This window comes from Hemitrygon akajei, chromosome 20, assembly GCF_048418815.1.
Source record: "Hemitrygon akajei chromosome 20, sHemAka1.3, whole genome shotgun sequence".
Classification (NCBI taxonomy): Eukaryota; Metazoa; Chordata; class Chondrichthyes; order Myliobatiformes; family Dasyatidae; genus Hemitrygon; species Hemitrygon akajei.
Window position 1 is genome coordinate 45571177 of NC_133143.1, and position 22587 is coordinate 45593763.

Genomic DNA, 22587 nt, shown 5'->3' on the forward strand with positions numbered 1-22587 from the left:
TTCATTTATAGTTTCGATGTTGTGTACAGTAAAGGGTTAGTCAGATTCTAACATTGTATTGATTTTTTAGAACTGCCACTACCACATTGGTTCTGTATAATTTGTTTTAGATATTTTCATGTTGCATATGTAACAAAGGTATGGTCTGAAGTTAAACTGAGATTGTAATAGCGGGAACTGTTGTTTAAAAACTTATTTTATTGTTTTTATTTTGATACCCACTTTCTGCAATAAAACATCTAAAACTGATAAAGGAATTTAAGACCTGAAAATGTATTTGTTGTCCTGTGTGTGTATATTTCCACAGACTACAACAAAAATCTTTTGGTGATGCTTATTCCATCACCTGATCTTAACGCACAACTTTGAGGCACTGCAGGAGAACATAGTTGATAAAAGAATGCAACGGGTGTATTCCTTGTGAGAAAGGCTCCTGGCATGATTATCTCATTGGCATGGAGGAGACTGTATAGTCCATAGTCCATTGGCTGGTCATTATTCAAATATCTTTCTCAAGTCCGTTGCCGAGATGGGATGAAAGCATTTTGTCTGATAGCATTCTCATCGCTTACTCTCCTTTTATATTCCTCCTTCTCCTTCTGCACCATCTTCTGAAGTATGAGTTTTAGATAGTATAAAGTCCTTTACACATCAGTACTCCTCATAACATTCTATTTTCTACCTTTTCTCTTTCAGGTATCTAGATTCGATGAAGTAGTGGAATAAAAAGACAATGATGATAAAGACCAGCATAACTGAATTCCACATCCTCAGTCACTAACTCAAAAGATGACAATGGTTGTATGTTTCAGAAAATTGTAAATACCGTACCCTATTGAGGCACTGGCACAAGCTAGAATGGAAAGAAAAGTGAATGTAGGGGCCAGATCATCAGAAAACAAGGACTCATATGGTGTCTGTTGTAAAGGAGCAGGGTGAAGAAATTACAGAAGGTAATGCATTGTATAATAAATTGCTCAGTACTCTAGAAGATTATCAGAAAATTCAGTTCCAATTATTAAAGTTTCTAGAACCTGGAAGAGTTCAACAATAACATCTGTTATAAAGGGCAAAGGTGAAGAGATTACAAAAGTCAAATGCCTTGTAGAACTGCGTATAACTCTGGAGGAAGAATAAAATATTCAAGTCCAAGTTTCTGGAACCTGGAAGAGTTCAGCAATAACTTGAATGTTAGTGAATTAAATGCTCTCCCTCAATTCCTGATACAGGTAAAAATATGAATTTATCCCAATTATGTCATTGTCTATGGACCTCTCCAGCAAAAATAGAGACCATTTGACCTATTAGTTATGCCTATCTTTTAAAAGAGCCATGTTCTCTATTTTTCAATATCCCTTCAAATTTTATTTCATATAGAATTCCCTTTAAACTCGAGAATGTTTCCGTTGTTTGACAGAGCCACACTCCAGATTATAACAATTCGCTTTTCAGTATAATGATAGGTCAACTAAGAACACAGCGCCTACATAAGTTATTGTAATGGTCAATGCAAAATCTAAGACACGCGCTACTTCTTGATATGTCTGAAGATAAATCCAGCTCTCAGTATACTACAGCATTAACTTTTATAATGGGTACTTTCCAGAAATAGTCAAGAATCCCAAAAACTATGAAAATCATTTAAGTTTGAAAGTCAGACAGAGGTGAGTATATTCTGTATGTTGTGTGTAATTTAATACCAGTAATACATTTATCTTAATATTTACTGATAATATAACTACTACAATCATGTATTTTCTGGGTAACTCTTCCAAAGTATGGTAAATAACAATGGTATCATTTATTTGTTTTACAACATCTTATTAAATTTTAGAAGTTGTTATACTGATGGGGGTGGGGTGAACCACAAATTGTGAAACAATAAAGATTAAATACACACAAATTAAAGGTTTACAGTAAAACTAATATTTTACTTCTCTGTTCAGGAACAAACTCCCAATTGAATGTTACATTACTTACTTAATCACTGCATGTTACACTGTTGGCATTTAGGGCAGCAATGAAAGTCCTCCATCTCTGGCAGTGTTCAGGTCTTCCTTCATTTATCTAGTAGCTTCTTCTCGATTTTTCACTGTTGTCAGTCATGTAAGTTTCAGGTGGAGACTCAGGAAAACTATCGCATTCAGATGTAGCAGGAATCTTCATTGCTGATTCAATAACAGTTTTGTTTTACCCCTCTGGGTTGTTAACCCTGAGCTGAACCCCGAACCTGGAGGCCAATGGACCACTCATAGTCTGCCCTCTACCTTTTGAACTATTTGGCATGGGTGTTCCTAACAAGAGCCAAAGCATGAAGCCCTGACTCCAGCCAACATAGCTCACCGGGTCATCGAGGCACGCAAGCCTCCAAACTATGACAAGGTTGTGGTTCCCTTGGAGGGAAAGTTACATAATCAGTACGAAAAATGAATGTGCCATTTTGCCATCAAATTTCAATACTAAATCTAAAACATCAGTGACGAGCAGTGCTTGGATGTGTGCTGTTAGCAAATCATTATTAAAGCTAATAAAGAGATAAAATTGCTGCATGATTGCTTGTAGAACACTGACAGTACAGGCAACGGTTTTGCATACATAAAGATGCATCACAAACTGGAATCAGTTTAACTAAAAAATCTAAGCAACAAGGTGAAATTGATCGTGACTCAAAACAGTTTATCTGGTGACCAAAGACACAACATGACTATTTAAACTGAATACAGAAATGCCAATGACCTAATTCTAATAAATTAATCCAGAAGCAAATATTAGCTCAGTGCATGGGATGAAAACACAGAAGCTTATTAATAGATAATATGCTAAATTGCTTGTGTGCATTACAATTTTGATTTATTTTAAACCTTTCCAAATGTAAGGCCTTAAAGACACATATTCCTGCAGGATGTAGATTACAGAATGGCTATCTGAAAGAAAGTGATAGGCAAGTCATATTACTTCTTCCATTTTATGTTGTTTATTTGAACTATTGGATCCCTTTGCAGATAATCAGAAAATTTATGGGTGAGTGGCAGAAAGGGTTGCATTTTAATAACCGCTACCCAGCAAATTTTGCTCAGAAAAATAACTTCAAAATGAAAAGACTGCTGTGATTATTTCCAGATTCAATCAATTTCTATTTAGCTGCCAGTGATTACATTAGGATACAGAGTAACTAAATAAACAGCCAATCTGTGGAAATTACAGCAAAGCAAGGGTTAATATGTGTGCAAACCGAACAGAGCAGAAACGCTTTGTACAGCCTTTCTCTGTGTGAAAGCTCAGTAAGACAAGACAAGACGATAAGCTGACTGAGACAGAGTGCAGACATAATGCAGTCACCCAAGCTGAACATGGTTTTGAAAGCCTAACTCTTGCATAGCCTTTCTGTTCAAGTCTGGAAACCAAGACAACTGAATGTGCCAAAGCAAGACAAAGGTTCAAATGAAGAACTATAGAGCAGTTGTTTTACTCATTCTCAAGATTATCAGCATTTACCACATGGATTTAGTTGGTCATTAACACCAGAAAGAAGTATGTGATAGGTACTTCAAAATGCAAATCATGGGATTCAAAAGCACACAAAAGTTTCTGTTGGATGAAGATTTTGTACAATTTCTGTATAAAAATGCCATTTCTTGGCTCAGACTTCAGAGCAGTGTGGTGACAGTGGCACCTCTCCTCTCCCAGTGCACAAATAAATGAGGTGTGATTAAGGAATGAGCACAAGTTGCCAGAGTCCAGTTAGTCAGCATCAGCAATTCTTTTGAATTGCATTATTAATACACATGTCATATTAGATCTCAAACAAGAGAAAATCTTCAAATGCAGGAAATCCGAGCAACACCAAATGGTTTCAGCCTGAAACGTTGACTGTACTTTTTCTCCATAGATGCTGCCTGGTCTGCTAAGTTCCTCCAGCATTTTGTGCGCATTATTCACAGTAAATCTTTGTCATAGTTGAAGATTAGCTGTTAAATTAGTTAGCTGTTGGTAATTCACTCCTCCAATAGAACAAATTCGGGAACCCTAAAACTGTGTTGATCCGGTCACAGCATTCAGATATAACTCCAAATTCCTGAATCGTAGCAACATCAAAGAATACTCATTGGACATCAGAAGTGATTAATTATATTAAGTCCTTTGAGTCCATTGTCACTTGCTGCATAGCTCCATCAATGAAGAAAATATCTGAATTCCCATATGACTGTTCATGGCAAATGGCAATACATAACAAATAGCAGAGGGATTCTTCAAACAGTGTGCAAATAATTATCCTTTAAAACTACCAGGATCATTTTATCTATTCAATTATTTTGTAACTCTTCACTGGGACCTGCTGTGTCTGGATTAGCTGTAGTGTTTGACTATGTAATAACATATTGTCAATTAAAGCTAATTGGTCATGAAACACTCATAAATCTATGAAATGCAATATATAAATGCTCTTTCCCTTTTCTTTCTTTCAAAAACTTATATAAACTGGATTATGTGTGAAGATTCAGAAACAAATCACATTAGGTACCACAACAAAACAATAAAGAGTAATATAAGTCACACTCTATTTTTCTCAATGAACTTATTATAATCAGTATCACAGATTCTGCTGGAAATCTACTATAGGACCAATTTTATCATCTGTTACAGAAGTATTGGAATCAAGGCCTGGTATACTTGTTGTTCCCATCAGTTCAAACTGGCACTAATAGGAACACGGGAGTCTCCATTTCCACATTTGTTCCTGGAAATGTTGCAGAGAAAGGGCCCAAAACATTGTTCAGATCCTATCCCATAATCTCCTTGACCCAAAACCATCAGGAAGGAGGTGCAGCAGCATCAGGACTAGGACTGCCAGACTGGGTAACAGCTTCTTCCTTCAGACTGTGAGACTAATGAATACCCTGTCACCATTGAGGTCTTGACACTAGGACAGCGAGCTGTTTACTGAACTGTTTACTGTTTACCTGTGCTGCGCACTACATGTACTTTGAATCAGCACGTACAAACAAGCTGGATGAACTCAGCAGGTCGGGCAGCATCCGTTGAAATGAGCAGTCAATTTTTCGGACCGAGACCCTTCGTCAGGAAGGAGCCCTGATGAAGGGTCTTGGCCTGAAACGTTGACTGCTCATTTCAACGGATGCTGCATAACCTGCTGAGTTCATTCAGCTTGTTTGTACGTGTTGATTTGACCACAGCATCTGCAGTGTACTTTGTATGTACTTTGAATGATGTTTTATTAACTTATTTGTGGTAATATTTTGTTTTATGTGCTATGTGTGATATGTTTTGTGGGTGCACTGTCATCTGGAGGAATATTACATAGAATCATAGAAATCTACAGCATATTACAGGCCTTTTGGCCCACAATGTTGTGCCGACCATGTAGCCGACTCCAGAGAATGCCTAGAATTTCCCTAGTGCATAACCCTCTATTTTTCTAACTCCATGTACCTTTATAAGAGGCTCTTAAAAGACCCTATTGTATCGGATTCCACCACTGCCGCCGGCATTGCATTCCACGCACCCACCACTCTCTGTGTGAAAAACTTACCCCTGACATCCCCTCAGTACCTATTTCCAAGCACCTTACAACAATGCCCCCTTGTGTTAGCCATTTCAACCCTGGGAAAAAGCCTCTGGCTATCCAGATGATCAATGCCTCTCATCATCTTATACACCTCTATCAGGTCAATCAGATCAACTGCCATCCTCCATCGCTCCAATATTGTTCCATTTGATTGTACATAAGCAGAGTCAGATGACAATAAGCTTGAACTTTGAATGTGATTTCCCAAGATGAACATACTCCAGTCAGCACATGGTGGTTAGCACCACACTTTACAGATTGAGGTTCAATTCTCGCTTCTGTCTGTAAGGAGTTTGTATATTCTCCCCATGACAGTGTGGGTTTCCTCTGTGTGCTCTGGATCCCTCCAACTTTCCAAAAATGTTTGGTTAGGGTTAGTGAGTTGTGGGCATGCTACGTTGGCGTAGGAAGTGTAACAATAATTGCAGTCTGCTTAGCACAATCCTGGCTGATTTCATTTGATGCAAATGACACATTTCAACATATATTTCAATATATTTTATATATCCTAGCCAGAAAGAGCTTGTTGACAAGCATCCAGTGGTAATGTGACACTTGAAGGTAGCACTAAAGGATTCTTCATCAGTTCAATGCCTGATGATGCTGGAATTAGATCGTTGAAGACTAGAGGGATGGGAGGTGTGCAAACTAGAATTTGCTAACCAAACCACGACTGAGATAGAGACATGCACTGAGATGATGATTTGAAATACCATAATACTTGAGATTATGGAACAAAAAATAGACCAAATAAGTGTTTCTTTGCTGCATGACCATAGTAGCTACATTGCATCCCTCTCTGCCATAAATTTCAATGATACCTGGTCAGCACAGGGTCACAGCTAACAAAGTATTTGTCTCACAAAGAACCTAGTTTCATCTTGACCTTCAGTGCTGTGTGTATGGAATTTGCATGTTGTGTTCCTGTGGGTCTCTTCCCCTTTCACATCCCAGAAATAGGTGGTTAATTGGCTACCGAAAATCATCTCTACTTTTTAAGTGAATGGCGGAGTCGATGAGGATATGGGAAAATTAAAAGACAGGCAATTAATTTATGAGTAATATGACTGAGTAGCTGACAATTGGCACAGACTTGGTGGGCCAGAAAAGTCTTGTTCTATCTCACAATTAATTGATGACTCTCTCTGAGTCAGAAGAGCAAAACATATGTAGCTAGATTTATTTGTGGAGATCTCAGGAAGAAAAGAAGGAGAGAAAGTACCTAAGCCTGAGAAATGGTCCCCAGTTGCTATCCATTGTTCAGAAATGGTGCTGTGACATTACTAAGTGAACGATTGCATCAAAATAGCTTAGAGGAATAGGGTCTCAAAGGCCCAGTGTGCAATATTAGCTATAATTAAGAAGAAGCAAGTACAGCACCATATTTATAATGTATTGCGTCTTTTATTATTGTAGGTAATGATATTTTCAATGTCAATGGTTGTAGTTGACTGAAGAAACAATATTAGCATCACCCCTGGAACCGGAGCATCTTGTTAACGACAAGCTATGATATCAGTTGGAAGGTGCAGATTGAATAAAAAACATCTTTGGCAGGCACTGTTTGTGCCACATGAGGCAGATTAACTATAAAATAATGCAAGCAGACAGATCTCCATCTGCAGTTTCTGTGAAGGTGCAAATGAGTCAGGAAACTACAACTTCTGCTAAAATGTCAAGGAAGATTTTGAAGTTGAAAGGAATCCTACAGACGTAGATTTACTGTATAAAACAGGCTCTCCAGCCCACTCCAACAATCAAGCACCTACTAACACAAATCCATTTTATTCTCTCAACTTTTCCGTCAGCTTCCCTACAATCAAACTCTCATTTACTCCCAGAGGGAAGGGGGAAATTTACAATAGCTAATTAACCTTCCAGTACATGCGTTAGTAATGTGGAAGGAAAATGGAGCACCTACAAAAACAAAAACATGGTTGAAGAAAGAACATACACAGAACGCAGTGGATGTGAAACCTAGATCAAAGCCACCAAGTGAGGCACGTTATTTAGCTTTGGATGTGGGTGTTGTGTTAAACGCACATTATATGATTTGCAACTCAAAAATAATTAATCAAAAGAAAAGTATGGGTACCCGGGGATAAACTCATGTACGGTTAGTGAAGCGCGCACTTATGATGTGGTGATGTAATGATGTGCCCCATTCATGTATTTTTATAAATAACCTGTGATGAATTATATATGCAAAAAGAATACTTAATCAAACAATATATTTGCAATCTTACTCCTCTTGAAATGAATGTTAACTTTGCATTTGCCAAAACTCAACCTGCAAATTAATCTTTAGGGAATCCTGCACGAAGTCTCCCAATTACCTTTGACCCTCGGTTTTTTGTATTGTCTCAGTATTACTGAAACATTAAATATAATATACTCCCCCTGCCTAGCTATAATTGCAACTCAATATAGAATGCATCTCAACTTATATACATGGCATATGTTCAGTATATATACAGTACACTATATAATACAACTACTCTATAGTAGTTGCATTGCGTAGTATATTATCCACAGCATAGTACTTTCCTCAAATGGTCATTGTGTCTCCAGATTGTATCAGATGCAATCTCCACTGTGAAGATGCTCCCTAATCTTCCCAAATACCCACTTTTGACCACCTCAGCAGTCCCTCACCAGGGCTGCTTGTCCAGGAGTGAAGCATCAAACCTCCTTGTTTGAGGAGCCTGCAATTTGTCTCAGCTGCTTGTCCTACATTCTCCTTCTAAGACTGGGTTTGAGGAGATCCAAGAGTGAGTGTAACAGCATAGCTGCTGAGAAGTTGGTTGTGAAGTGTGCTGCATTGCAATACACAAGGTGGAAATTATAGATTTTCTAATTCAGTGTCAGCGTAATGTCTTTTGTTGACATTGCTCACAGTCAACTTTTTAGATGCCAGACAAACCTTTCCACCAAGTCATTCATAGCTGATTGGTACGGTGCAGAAGTAATATATCTTATTCTATTCATTTTCAGGAAAGACAGTAACTATTCTACAACAAACTATGATCCAGGAACAAAACCTTGGTTGTACAGTGTTATGAGGGAGGCACCAATGGAAGATGAACTCCTGAGAAACATTGTTCACCAGCAGACAACTATTGTGTCAAATGTCAAAGAGTGACAAATCTTAAAAGTTTGCCAGATCTTAAGCACTTCCTATGCTCATTCAGGATAGGGTCAGATTGAGGAAAATTGCATTATGTGTCTGCAGGAACGTTTGAAAAATCACTTGTGTATGTTTGGAAACTCCAGAAACTAATCGAATTAAAAATATGGGTTCTGGGAAAGCATGTCTATTTAGTTTTACTTTCCTTTTCTTTAGTGAGACACACACATATGGTGTAATGACGTTTACTATTCACGTACTTCTCACATATAACCTATAATGAAACAGGTAAACAAACAAAGAATGCTTTATCAAACTGGGTATTTACAATGCTACTCAAATATTACTGAAATATTAAATACAACTTTGTATTTTCATTAAAACAAATGTACATGGTTCTTTCTAAAACTCAAAGTATAATCATTATCAAAGTATGTATAATCATCCAACCTTGAGATCCATTCTCTAACAGGCAGCCACGAAACAAAGACCTCCAATAAAAGTCCATGTATGTAAAAGAATATTGTCTAACACCCAATGTGCAGAGATAAACCTCATCATGCCCATAAAAAAAGAACCCATAAAAAAAGAATAAAATAACAACATACAAACAGTAACCACAAGCAAATAGTGTTTCTGAACTGAAGTCCACAGAGTCCCATAGTTCCATGGGAGCAGTGACCCGAATGGTTCATAACTCGCCTTGCGCCCCGACACCCTGACCTGTTCAATCTGGCCCTCCGCTTAATTCTCCATCCCAACATTATGTTGTGCCTCTTCAAGCAGCAATTGCTTCAACATCCTGATCTTTTTAATTTGGTCTTATGCTTTTGGGTCAATTGCTGTTTCCTTAAGTTTGTCATGTGGGGGGGGGGGCGGAGTGGGGAGGAGGGTTTGTGGGGATAAGTTCTCACTATCTATTAAATGCTCCAATGCCATAGACTCTGACAACCAAATCCAGCTCCTAGCCTTCACATGTGGCTTAGCTATTAAGCCAGAAAGAACTGTTCCTACTGACAGGAGAAGGGGTAAAGGCGGGTTATTAGCATCTTAAATCCAGTCACTTTCCGCAGATGGGGCTTATCAGCTGTGGTTGGCAGAAGGAAAACTCTGATCTCAAGCATCCACTGCCTTGCAGCTATACCCACTCTTGGGGAAGGCTTTGGGAGTAAACCCTGAGGTAAAACCAGAGTCGGAGGGCCTAAAGCACTCATACATGAATTCAATGCTGACTGGCAACTCATGCGACACCACTGGTGCCAAACTGTATCAACCTTTGCCATTCCTTTGGATTCTTCAGCTGCATGGAGAGGGAGAGCCTGCTGCATGAGCAAAAGCTTGCTCTCCATGTCCTACTGCCCGGGCTTGTGCACGGCAGCTCGGACACAACATCCACGGTTGACCCCAACCAATGGAGGTCCTTGGAATTGCAAAGATTGAAACCATTATTTTTAATCTTAGCCCTCCTGGAACATTATACTGTTTATCTCTATGACTTAATTTGAACTGTTATCTAATATGCAGCAAATACTTATTTTCCCAAATACTTCATAATCACAGCTGATGTTATACGTATTAGCAATGTCTTGTTGAAAAAAGTTGGAAATATCATTTTTCTTCCTTGAAAGCGATAGAGATAGAGATTTAAAATTAAGCATCTACGGATTGATGTTATTAACCTTATTTTTGGCAACCACCATTGTATTCCCTTTCTGCTATCTTTTTTTAAAGAATATTTTAATTAATTTTAGTTAAAGGGATTTAATAATTGCAAATATCAATGCTTCTTTATCTGGTTAAATCAGCTGAGTGAATTCTTGCAATTAACTTAAGATAATTAAGCACTAATTAATGAAAGGATTCCACAATTAAATTTAATAGTTAAATTATAACTTAATTAATATAAGTTAAACAAATACAATGGCTGGAGGAAGAATTGATGCTGCTCTGATTTTGTGCCCAGCATTTATGGTTAAAGTAGGCTACTTTCAAGTAGATAATTGGCCTCAATTTCCCAGCAATGACATTAACAGCATAGCTTAAAGTCTAACACTTGGTGAAAGGCTAATTGACAATGTGGCTGTTGCGGATAATAGTGAGCGGTCTTTTTTTTTATTTTAAAATGTTGAAATGTCAGATAAGAAACTTGCCTTCCATGTACTGCCACATCAGAACTCAATTTCGCAGCTTAATCTCGCAACGGTTATAGTTCACCATTCACATATCATCTGACAGGAGGCTATGTCATCTCTTCCAGTTGCAAAGCCTCCAGGGTTTCTTTCATCTCTTTGTGTTGTACCAGCCATACAATCTAATATTTCTGAAGTAAATTGTCTTTCCAGAAAGTTGTAAGTTGTCGTTAATTTAGATTGTAAGGCATTCCATTCGGATTCAGAAAGAATAATGCTAACTTACATTTACCTAACAGTCCAACTGAACAATCTCCCTTTGTACATCTTTTTGCCTTTCTCTTTCCACTTAACAGTGATATGTATAATAGATAACCAGTCCAAAATCAACATTTAGTGATGTATGTTCAAACTCTGCTCTTTAATTCTATGTCCCCATCTGAATGTCTGTTAAGCACTTCATTATAGTATTTATTTTAAATTATTTATGTTCTATGAATATTGTTGGGAAGACCAGCATGATTTGTTCCCTAACTATCCTTGAGAAGATGTTTATAAGCTGCTTTCCTAAACTGGAGCAGTCGTTATGGTGAAAATGTCTCCTGGATCCGGGTAGGGTGTTCCAAGAATTCAACTCAGTAGTGCAGGGGTGGCAAATCTACAGTGCGCACGCCCATGATAGCATGTGAGAAAAATGTTATTGATATGCAACAAGCCCTTGCTGCCCCTCGATTCTTTAAACCCCATCCATAGGAAAAAGAAAACATACAGATTATCTTTATTGCCAAATGAAGCAGAGAATAATTTTCTGTACCTCAATAGCAGTGAGATATTTTTAAGGAAACTTCTCAGGCGGCTTGGCGTCAGCTAGAGATTTATCAGAACACATGACTTTGGTTGATATGTTTGGAAACCCTTGTAGACCTGGTGAAAATGAGGAAAGGTCTAAAGGTATTGTTTTGAGAGTAAGCAAGTGAGTTTTCCCCATTCGTTTAGCCTTTATTTATTCTGGGTTACAGGTGCCTCTGGCAAGCTCTGTCATTGTTGCTCAATGACCTTCCTTGATGTCTGAGTGATACAGGTTCTCTTATAATACTCATAGCAAAGTTGTGACATCTTCCCTTCTGGCTAAAAAATAAGTTAAGAGTACCCCAAAATAGCATATAGGCATTTAGACCCCTTTGGGACAACAATAAAAGTCTACAAAATGATTTTACATGACCATTCCAAGTCTATGATCTTACTAGACTTGATAATCATTTGAAAATAATTCCTTACTTCTGCCTTTAACTAGGTGTCAATTTTTACACTTTACTGATAAGACTGGGGCTAAGCTAGTAATTTGTAACCTATATCTGTTAATCCATCTCTTTATATTTCTCTGTGTAATATTACTCTCCATGGTATGGCATTATTTTCATTGCAGAGAGGTGCTCTGTTTTCAGAACAAAAGAAAACAACATATCTGTCATAAAAACATCAAGTGCTACAAGGCGATGTTTAATACAGTCATGAATATCATTGTCACATGAGTATACTGTATTTCTCTGTAGTTATTGTTGCGGCTTACTAATAGGTTATGGTGGCCTTCCTAAAAATTGCCAATGAATGGAGCCGCAAGTATCAAGCAATTAGTCAATGAGGTATTAATTGGAAGCAAACTTTATACCTTTTTCTTTCTGGATATATAAATTGGCAATGCAATAGGTTTAGTTCATTTTACACTTCCATTAGGATATTTTTCTTTTAAAAAGCTCCACAGCAATGAACTTAGTGTACAAAAATACACTATAGATGAACAACAGAAGTCGCTGCATGAAAACCTACTCTGAAGACTTGTTCTGAATGGGATTTGTTTATGATTTTGCTTTGCAGGGTTGCCAAGTTAACTCCTCTCCCATGCAAAAAGAAACTCAGTTTTGTCATTATAATTACGATGTTGCATTAGTTTTATTTTTGTTGCTCTGTGAACATTCTACAAATATTACTTTTTTATATATTCGTGAAGCCAACCATGGTTTTCTAAAGCTCATTCACTGCATTAATTGTAGACAAAATATCAAGTCTGCAATTTTTATTTCACATCATAGCAAAAAAGCAATATATAAATGGAAATCCTAATAGCTGCACATTAGAACTATCATTTTCACTTACTTTCATTAAATATCAGTGGGAAAAAAAATTAAAAACTATTGAATGTTTCTTTGTTAATACTTAGCCCTAGGTTCAAATGGCAAATTGGAATTGATTTAGATAAAAAGATTCTGCTATGAATGCTTACAAAAGCAAGTAAGAAAATCTGGTTAAGGGAAGCAATTCTCCAGGGTTTTAGTGAATAAAAAAATTCACTTGGGAGAATGAAAAAATACAGTTGTTTTGTTTTCAAATGATGGTAGTATAGGCAATTTCTGAATTATAATTTACACAATTCTCTGAAAAGACCAATTCAGCCACATGTGTCTCTTTTCCCCCCATCAAATGCTTTATATCCTCTCAGTAGAGCAACTGCTAATATGTGCAATGGTTGCAGCAAATGTGCTGGAAGTCAGCAAAGACCTCAAACCTAAGAACAATTGAAAAGCAAAATTACAAAATCTCTCAAAGCAATCCCCATTTTACACTCTTGAGAGAATTTTATGAAACAATTAATTTTGAATACAGTTGTTAATTGGGACTCATTTTAGCCCAATTCAGTGGCTATCCCCAAGTAGGCAAAGTTTCATGGATACAAAAACATATAAAAAAGACAAACTATGGTTTAACAGAGCAACAAATTATGTATTTAAATGAAATACAGAACATATTAAAACACTAACAATACTAGAACAGTACTATAAACCTATAGTTACTAATAGTTATTGATGGAGGAATTCACCCACAAGGAACGCTGCTGTATTTTTTTTTGATTGGCTATAAATAACCAAAATCAGCACCAACACCTAGTGCAGATAATGGACTGCCTTGACATACTTTCAATGAATGCATCCTCTAAATCTTCATTTTCATTGTAACTTTTAAGATGATTGTCAATACCTTCAAATTCTTCATAGTTCCTAACGGGTTGAAGTTATGAAAGTGTTTCTTTTTTCACTCCCAGTTGTTTCTGGTAGCTCCAAGCCTGAATGCTTCAAACTGCAGCAAGAAACACAGTTCCAAATAGTCTTGCAGCTTATTTCTCACCATCTGTGACACAGATCACTGCTTGTTAAACACATACATATACAACTGACACTATTTAAAAACTGATTGCTCTAAGCAGGTGTAGTTTTTAATGGCCGCACAAGCGCATGCAACTGATGCTAGCTTGAAACTTCAGCAACGGTTTCCTGTCCCAATTAAGCAGCATATTGTCCTAAATAAATGAAGGGAATCCCAGTTATTTTCTTGATTACTTTTTGTTCTTTAAGAGCTGTCCCACAAAAGTGGCTGCCTAAATTAACCAATGGACCAATTAACTGGAATCCACCATATATATAAAAAATATAAATAAGGCTGATCTAAAATGTTAAATTTAGTGCTGTCAATACAATTAAAAGCTCTTGTTTTCTCAAGTATATTCGTAACCTTGGTTACCTCCAAATGTGTTTATTCTAACTCATCCTTAGCCAGACTGTTTGACTCTACTGTTTGTAGACTTGATGTTATAATCTTTTTTAATGGCTGCACAGGTTTAAGGAGCTTTGTAGTCTACTCCTGCTTCTGATTCTTATATTAGTAACTCAGTTTATAAATCTGATGCAAGACCAGATTAGGATCTCATCCTAATAATGACTGGGGCCAAATTAATCCAGAGGCAGAACAGGAATTCATTCAGCCTGACTCGTTCACTTTTGTAGGTGTTACGTAAACCCCGTAACCAGGTAACTTACCAGCAAAGATAGATGGATCAGCTGAGTCGGATGCTACTATTTTCAAACGTTTTATTCAACAAGGGCACAAACGTATGGTTAATACAAAACATTCAGATCGTCAAAACTCAATCTAAAACACCGGTGTAACCATAATCAATCAGAAATAAGCTCTACAGTTGTCTAGGGGTTAATACGGAGTCCAACAGAAATATAAAGAGTCACTCAGAAGTTTGCCGGCTTTTCCTCGTTGTAGAGAGAGAGACGATTTAGAAAAGATACACACTTGCCCGTTGTCTTGGCAGAGCTGGTTCTTGGAATCAGGGGAGCAGACTTCCCCGTTGTTATTTAAAAGCAGCCTTTCGTTGGTTTTAGCCACAGATTCAAATTCGGAATCTACCGCACGTGGCTTCCTTCAAAATGGCGTCCCGCTCCCACGGGAATCGATCTCGTGTCTACTGGGTGCGTCTGGGTGCTTCTGGGTGCTTCTGAGGGTCCTCCCCTCAGACCCGCCTTTATACTTCTTCACGGGATCGCAGGTGTCAATCAAGTTGCAGGTAATGCGATCTCTCTCTCAACCAGCCCACTTTGCCCGAGGGCTTTTCACGTGGTCTCCATGAGACAATAGTCAAAGTCACCTTTATTCTGCTTCTTGGGAGAACGTGGTCTTCCGCACATCTCTCTCTCTTGGGTCAGTTGACCCCCCTTAACTAGAGTTCTTGCGATTTTCACAAAGGAGGGGGCCAACGGCATAACATAGGTAAGTTAACGCCTGAAGCCCCAGAAACCTGATGTTGAAGAAATGGGGGCAGAAAAGACAGTTAAGGGAGTGAGGGAGAGTGAGAGAAGAATAATGAAGAGAGAGGAAGGAAGGAAGGGAGGAATGGGAGAGATAGATAAAGGGTTCATTTGCTTGTCATATGATCATGTGAATGCACAATACATTTAAATGTCATTGTTTTATTGACATTCTACTATGTGTGATTTTAATGTAGATGTTAATTTTGGCACAGAGCTGGTACAGCATGAAATGAATTCACCTAAGAGGTCAAAAACATAGAAAATGTAAATGTGTTTTCCTTTCAATAAAATACTTAATTATTCCCAGTCTCTCCTTTGACATTTATGACATACTGAAATGCTACTACATTGCTTACCACTGCTTGAGGACAGCAATGTAGCTTGTCTAATGCATTAAATTCTGCATAGCCGTATTACTGAGCTTCAGGGTAGCTGATGACATCAGAAAATGTGCAATAATCAGTTGATGCCACATTCCCAGCAACGCTGTTGTCTTCACAAAAATGCTCCATTCTCGCTGTCAGCAATTTGCAGGATCAAATGTTTAAAATCTATTGAACCAGCAAATGGATCTGGGTTCAATTTATCTAGCTTCCCATTTAATTAAAAGTTTCCACCTGGTATACAACTCTCTTACTCCAAAGCGTAACAGTTCAAAACTGTAAAGTAACTCACATTTGATTGAGTTAATCCAATCACTGCAATTTAATTGGCTAGTTAGGTCTACTAGACTGATATGAAAATCTTTGGCTTGACACCTCAACTTAACAAACCTGTCATTAATATAAAACATCACTCAGTAGGTTAGGTTTTGTGCACAGATAAACAAAGCTAATAGCTTTGTCATCAGAAAAGATCTGGATTTTCTGAGTTATCATTTTAAGTGGGAAGCTCTAGACTCTAGATATTGAGCTTCCCTGGATGCGATGAAATTTATTGTTGACATGTCTGATTGACATGCTTAGATTCACTGAAGTGGGAAGGTCTCAGATACTCCAAATGGGACAGTGAGCCTGCACCAGCTATTAGGGATTCAGATCTTTTGTGGATGATCGCCAATCTAAAACCCCATTGTCTGAGCTGACTCCAGAATTCTGATCACTAATTTAGAGATGTTCGAATTCTGGTAATAGGAAAACTTTACTGGCTGGTGGCGCAGTGACATCAGTGCCGGACTCCGGAGCGAAGGTTCCCGAGTTCGAACCCAGTCAGGCCGCTCCCAGACACGCTTTCCATCCTTGCCGGGTTGAGTGTCGAGCTCACAACTCGGCCTCATAAAAAAGAACAACTGCGCTGTGAGAAGGACATGGGGAGCCACTCACAGAATCTTTCCTCCAAGACAACCACTTGAAGAGAAAGTGGTCGCCAAGGCTCTGGCAGAGTATGGCACACAAAGAAAAAGGAAAACTTCAGATTTCTTCCTCATCCTGAGAAAAAACAAGAAAATTATAGCCCCATCTTCATGAGGATTTCATGCGATTGTTATTAATAGATAAGTTAAATTGCAAGAAGTAATCAAGTAAGTGCAATGGTTAGTCTAATGAGAGAAATGTTAGATAGTGGTTTTTTTTAAGCGGAGATAGGTTAGTGCCAGAGAAACAATCCCCCACTGGACTCCCCAAAGGGCCTCACATGATATGCTGTCAATCCATGCAGGACCGTTTAAATGCAGCTCAGCTGGATTTTACTTCAAGCGCACAGTTCTCTGGATTCACAGTTCTTTTACTGCGAATCCAGAGATATTGCTGTGTTATTGATTCCTATGTGATTGATGAACATCCCAGCCTTGTAGCAGTGGAATATCCATATGCATCTCTTCAGGGAAGAATGATGAGAACAGCAAATCACAGAGCATTTATTAGTTACATGTGCATTGAAACGTAGTGAAATCTGTCATCTGTGTCAAATCAAATCAGAATTAATTGTGCTGGGCAAGTGTCACTGTGTTTCTGGCAACAACATAGCATGCATGCGGTTACTCACTTACCCTAATGATACGTTTCTGAAATGAATGAGGAAGCCAGAATACCTGGAGTAAACTGACACGGTCACAGGAAGAACGTACAAGCTCCCAACAGTGGTAGGAATTGAATCCCGATTGGTGATTTCTGCCACTGTAAGACAATGTGCTAACCACTATTCTACTGTGCTGCTAATATCTGTATAATTATCTTTAAGTTATGTTTTTCTTGTGAATGCTGTAGCTCTGATGCTATGTGCCAATGATTTAGCAGCAAGAACATTTTCCATTGCACTTATAGAAACAAGTACATCTGCATATGACAATGCACTCAACTTTAACTTTACATGTAGGTTTGGCTCTTTAAAGTTACAAATTTATTAGTGGAGTAGCCAGTAATGACTTTGAGTAGTCAGAATCCACATATAGGGCAGAAGTTACATAGATGGAATGAAAAAGAAAATTTTAATTGGGATGCAATGAAGAGTTACATTGTACAGAGGGCAGGTAAGGATAATGACAAGGTTTTTAAGGAAATAGGACAATCTTGGTAAAGTATTTAATGGGACGCTATTTCTGTTTGCCTCCCCAATCAAGATTGTTGATCAGTAGATCATTTTAAGTCTTTGCTCCTGGGTAGTAATAATAAAATCTCTGAAGTTAACCCTTGTTTGTCGAGTGTAAATAAAAATAACATTAATGACTGTTTGTGCAAAGGGCAATAGGAAAGTTCTTGACAGTTTTAAACATAGAACCAACTATTGCCTGCGACAGTTTAGATGAAGTTACGAAAACTGAAGATTAAAGGACAGTTTTATTCCTGTTGGATTTTATGCACTAAAGTAATGGATAACATCAAAGATAGCTGCAAGGCAGTTGATCCAAATAAACTGCGGATAATCATTTGTTCTATTTTAATCAGAATTTTCACAGATTTTAGTCAGAAGATGAACTGAGGTTCTGACCCTGAACAATCAACAGAAGGGAATTTTAGCAGCTATCCCAGGTTGTAACCAAAACATTGTTGTTTTAAATAATTTATTTTTGGAGACCAAAAGGAACTGCAAAGACTTGCTGCAGTTTTTATTGAGCTTGCTGAAGTGTTTGTCTCCATGGTACACTGTCTCATAATTAAGACTCATGGGTGTTGATGTGCATTTTACTGACCTTGTAGCTGACTTAAATTTAAACCTACCTACGATGCTTAAAGGTGACAGAGTTAAAACTAACTGTCTTACAAGGGAAGTTAAGCAGGGCAATCTACCTTCTCCAATTTTATTTATTAGGAAGATCTGATTATGGGCACCTCATTCATATGAACAAGGATCCATAATATTATGAATTTCAGAAGAATTACACATGACAATCCTACAAATGGCAGAACTAGCTTTCTCTCTCTCCACTTCTAGGAAATGTTCTTTTTCATCGGCCTGATTTGCTTTTGATGATATTCATCACAATACTGTGGAGAAATTACACCATGTCATGGAACATTGAACAGTACAGCACAGGAACAGGCTCTTAGCCCACAATGTTGTGCCAAACCAATTAAACTAGTAATCAAATGGCCTAGTAAACTAATCCCTTCTGCCTCCAAAATGTTCATATCTTCCATTTTCCTCACATTCATGCACCTATCTAAATATCTCTTAAAAAGTCTCTCATGTATCCCACCCCTCTCTGTATAAAAAACTTGCTCCCCATATCTCCTCTCACATTCAATGCATGCCCTCTGGTATTAGACTTTCAACCCTGGGAAGACGTATCGAGTGACTTTTATGCACTTTTCTGCTGTATGGACAAAATTGACTTATGGACTTCTGTGAAAACAGAAACCATTCATTGTTAGGGCATGCTGTTTTGATGGAGATTTGGTGAATATCAAGGTTTTAACCACTGATACATTTGTGGATGGACAGGGAATTTTCCAAGACTTCCAAGACCGGCCAGATCCATTCATTGACCTCTGAAGCATGGACGAGAGCTGGGCTGCAGGTGAGAATGAAACAACATAGGTTCAAGTCCCCCCTTCCCCAGTATCCTATCATCCAGGCTACTGAAAACTAAGATCATAAATGATGATAAACTAAGATCAAGTCTGGCCTACCAGAACTGTTGTGTGCTATGTCTCACTGAAACATGGCTTTCACTTGCTTCACCTATATGACCTGAGGGCTTCTTATTCACTGGATTGTCCAATCGGCATCCTCAGATAAAGTTAGAGGTGGACAGGTCTGTTTCTTAAGGCAATACAGTAACATAGTGCTTAACACAATTGCCTTATCCGGCCAGCACACACCAGCCGTGGTTTGACATCTGCCACTGTGTGTAAGGAGTTTATATATGCTCCCCATGACTGAATGGGTTTCCTTCAGCTGCTCGGGTTTCCTCCCACATTCTAAAGATGTATGGTTATTGTAGGGTTAATGAGCTGTGGGGATGCTTTGTTGGCGCCAGAAGTATGACGACACTTGTAGATCGCCTCCAGAACAATCCTCAGAGCTGTGTTGATCATTGACTCACAAAATGATATATTTCACTGTTATGTTTTGATATATATATATAACAAATAAAGCTAATTTACTTCTTTAATCTTTAATCATCTCTTTGTGGTGCTCAGTTACAACATTCCTGGTAAGCTTCTGCTCTCCCAACGGTAAATCCAATGGTGAAATGTTGCCCATAATACTTCACTTCACTTCAGCTATAAGGATGGCAGTCTACACCGCACTCCAGGGCAATGTGAAGCCTGAAATTAATTAACTATAGTCCATGGTCAGCAGCTTTGAAATGGAGTACACTACGTTCCTCTTCATCATCACTGGTGACTTCAATTATGTGTTACCAATGTAACCCCCTGGGTCGCCTCAGGCTTGCTCAGCTCGTTCTCTTCTAGGGGGAGCAGCCTTCGGCCCTGCCAAACTGGGTAATCAGCTGGTGTGGATGCTGTGTGATGTTCCCGCCTCGCCCAAAAACAGACAGTACACCATATGCGATTAAATGAGTACAATTTATGAAGGTTACTATAACTAAGTGATTAAAAATGATACAGTGTATATGAAGGAAAAAAAATAAAGAAAAAGCGCCAAACTTATCAAAGTCCAAACCACTTCGTGCACAACCGTTGGAGCTCAATTACTGAAGTCTTCTGGCCACCATTCGATCCCCTCTGAACTCCTTGACCCGCTGCCTGGGACCAACCACGGTGGTCGACCATTCGCTCCACACGAATCTGTCTTCGTCTCCTCTCCTCACCAAAAACCTTGGGCCTCGGACCCCCGTTCGGGGTCCGTTTCATCGCCCAGCTTCCATCATCGCGTCCTCTCTCTCTCACCCCCTCGCGCCGACTCCCCAAAATGCCCGCCAACAATCAGTTTACAGACCCACAAGAAAGAATAACATTAATCCCAATTGGTTAACAAACAAATGCAATTCACGATATCAGTAATTTTAACCCAAACAAACTTCCAGCACTTATCATAACAAAGAAGCATTCCTACTTTTAACAAAACAAAGACGCCATTTTGATTACATACACAGTAACAAAGAAAAAGAAGAAACCCCCTTTACACCAAATTACTAGCAGCATGTCTCCTGTCCTACCAGGAGATGTAAGCACTGATCACCATTGCTGCACAATCATCAAAGAAATCTTCTGAGCCATGCCGCACCCACGCTTTGGTAGATAAAACCACGAGACTATCTTCTCCTTCTCCCTACATACAAACAAAAGCTGAAACATGAGGATGCTACACAGTTGTCATTCAGTGCTCGTCTGAGGATACAGATGAACTTTGATGCAACTGCTTTGAGTCAGTAGACCATTCCATGTTCATAGCCTGATCATCAGGTCTAGATGAGTATGTTACCACCAGCATGAACTGTATCAGCAAGTGTACTGAGGAATATGAGCCAAAGAGGACAATCTGGAAGTTCCCAATAGATGAACTGGGAATCCACTCCTTACTCAAGTCTAAAAATGTGGTGCATTAATCATGTAATACTGACCTTTTTAAGAAATCGAAATACAATCCTTATAAAGCTATTAGAGATGCCAAGGAACATTACCAGTTCAAAATTAAGACTCAGAACAGACATCGTTTATGGTAAAGCTTACATGCTGTAATGGGAGACAAAATAAAGACTGACAACATTGCCAACCACAGCGCATCCCTTCCCTACAAACTCAATGCATTCTATGCATAGTCTGGACTGGTAGGTTGACATCCACCAATGCTAACAGCTTTCAAAGTACTTTAAACCATAATCACCATTGGTGAAATAAGATCAGTCTTCTGGGGAATGAATTCATTGAACGCATCTGGCCCAGAAGCTGTCCCCGACTACATCCTCAGACACTGTGCATATCAGCTTACCGGGGAATTTGCAGATATTTTTAATCTCTCCTTGCTCAATCTGAGGTTTCTACCATTTTAAGAAGACCATTATCCCCTTTATACATAAGAAAAACAAGGTAGCAGAACTTAATGAGTACCTGAGACATCCACAAAGATGAAGTGATTTGAGAGGCTGGTCATTACACAGATTAACTCTAACCTCCCAGAAAACCTGACCCGTTGTATTTTGACTATTGTTAAAACAGTTCTCTGGCAGACACAATCTTCCTGGCCCTAAACTCATGTCTGACACATTTGGACAGTGAAGGTATCTAAGTTAGACTATTGTCTAGTGAATATAGGTCTGCCTTCAAGACTATAATTCCAAGCATACTCACCTCTAGCCTCCTAGATGTGGGACTCATCATCTTCCTTTGCAACTGAAAACCTGACTTCCTAACCAACACATCATTATCAGTAAAGGTAGACAGCAAAACCTCCAGCACAATTATTCTCAAGACTGGTTTCTCACAAGGCTGCATCTTCAGCCCTCTACGCTAATCCCTCTGCCAAAGTTTCTGAACTGGGGATCCCCAGAGCCCTAGGGTTCTGTGAGGGTTCTGCAAGTGCTAATGATTTTTAAAAATACATTGTTTTTTGAACTTCATGCATTGCGCATTGCTATGCTATTCATGCAATGCTAACCAGTGGTGGGCAGTGTCCAAGCACCTCCATTAGCAATCACGGTAGAGATTTCACAGCACAGTATGGCAGTGCACAGAAGGACCATGTTTATTT

General features: G+C 38.6%; 1 long non-coding RNA gene across 1 annotated transcript in view; it reads right to left on the minus strand.

The window, feature by feature from the left end:
* LOC140713977 (uncharacterized) overlaps positions 1 to 14003 on the minus strand; it is an 85706-nt gene extending 71703 nt beyond the window's left edge. Inside the window, exon 1 of the long non-coding RNA XR_012095793.1 lies at positions 13877 to 14003. This is a non-coding gene — a long non-coding RNA (uncharacterized lncRNA). The remainder of the gene's footprint in view (positions 1 to 13876) is intronic.
* Between the last annotated feature and the right edge of the window lie 8584 nt (positions 14004 to 22587).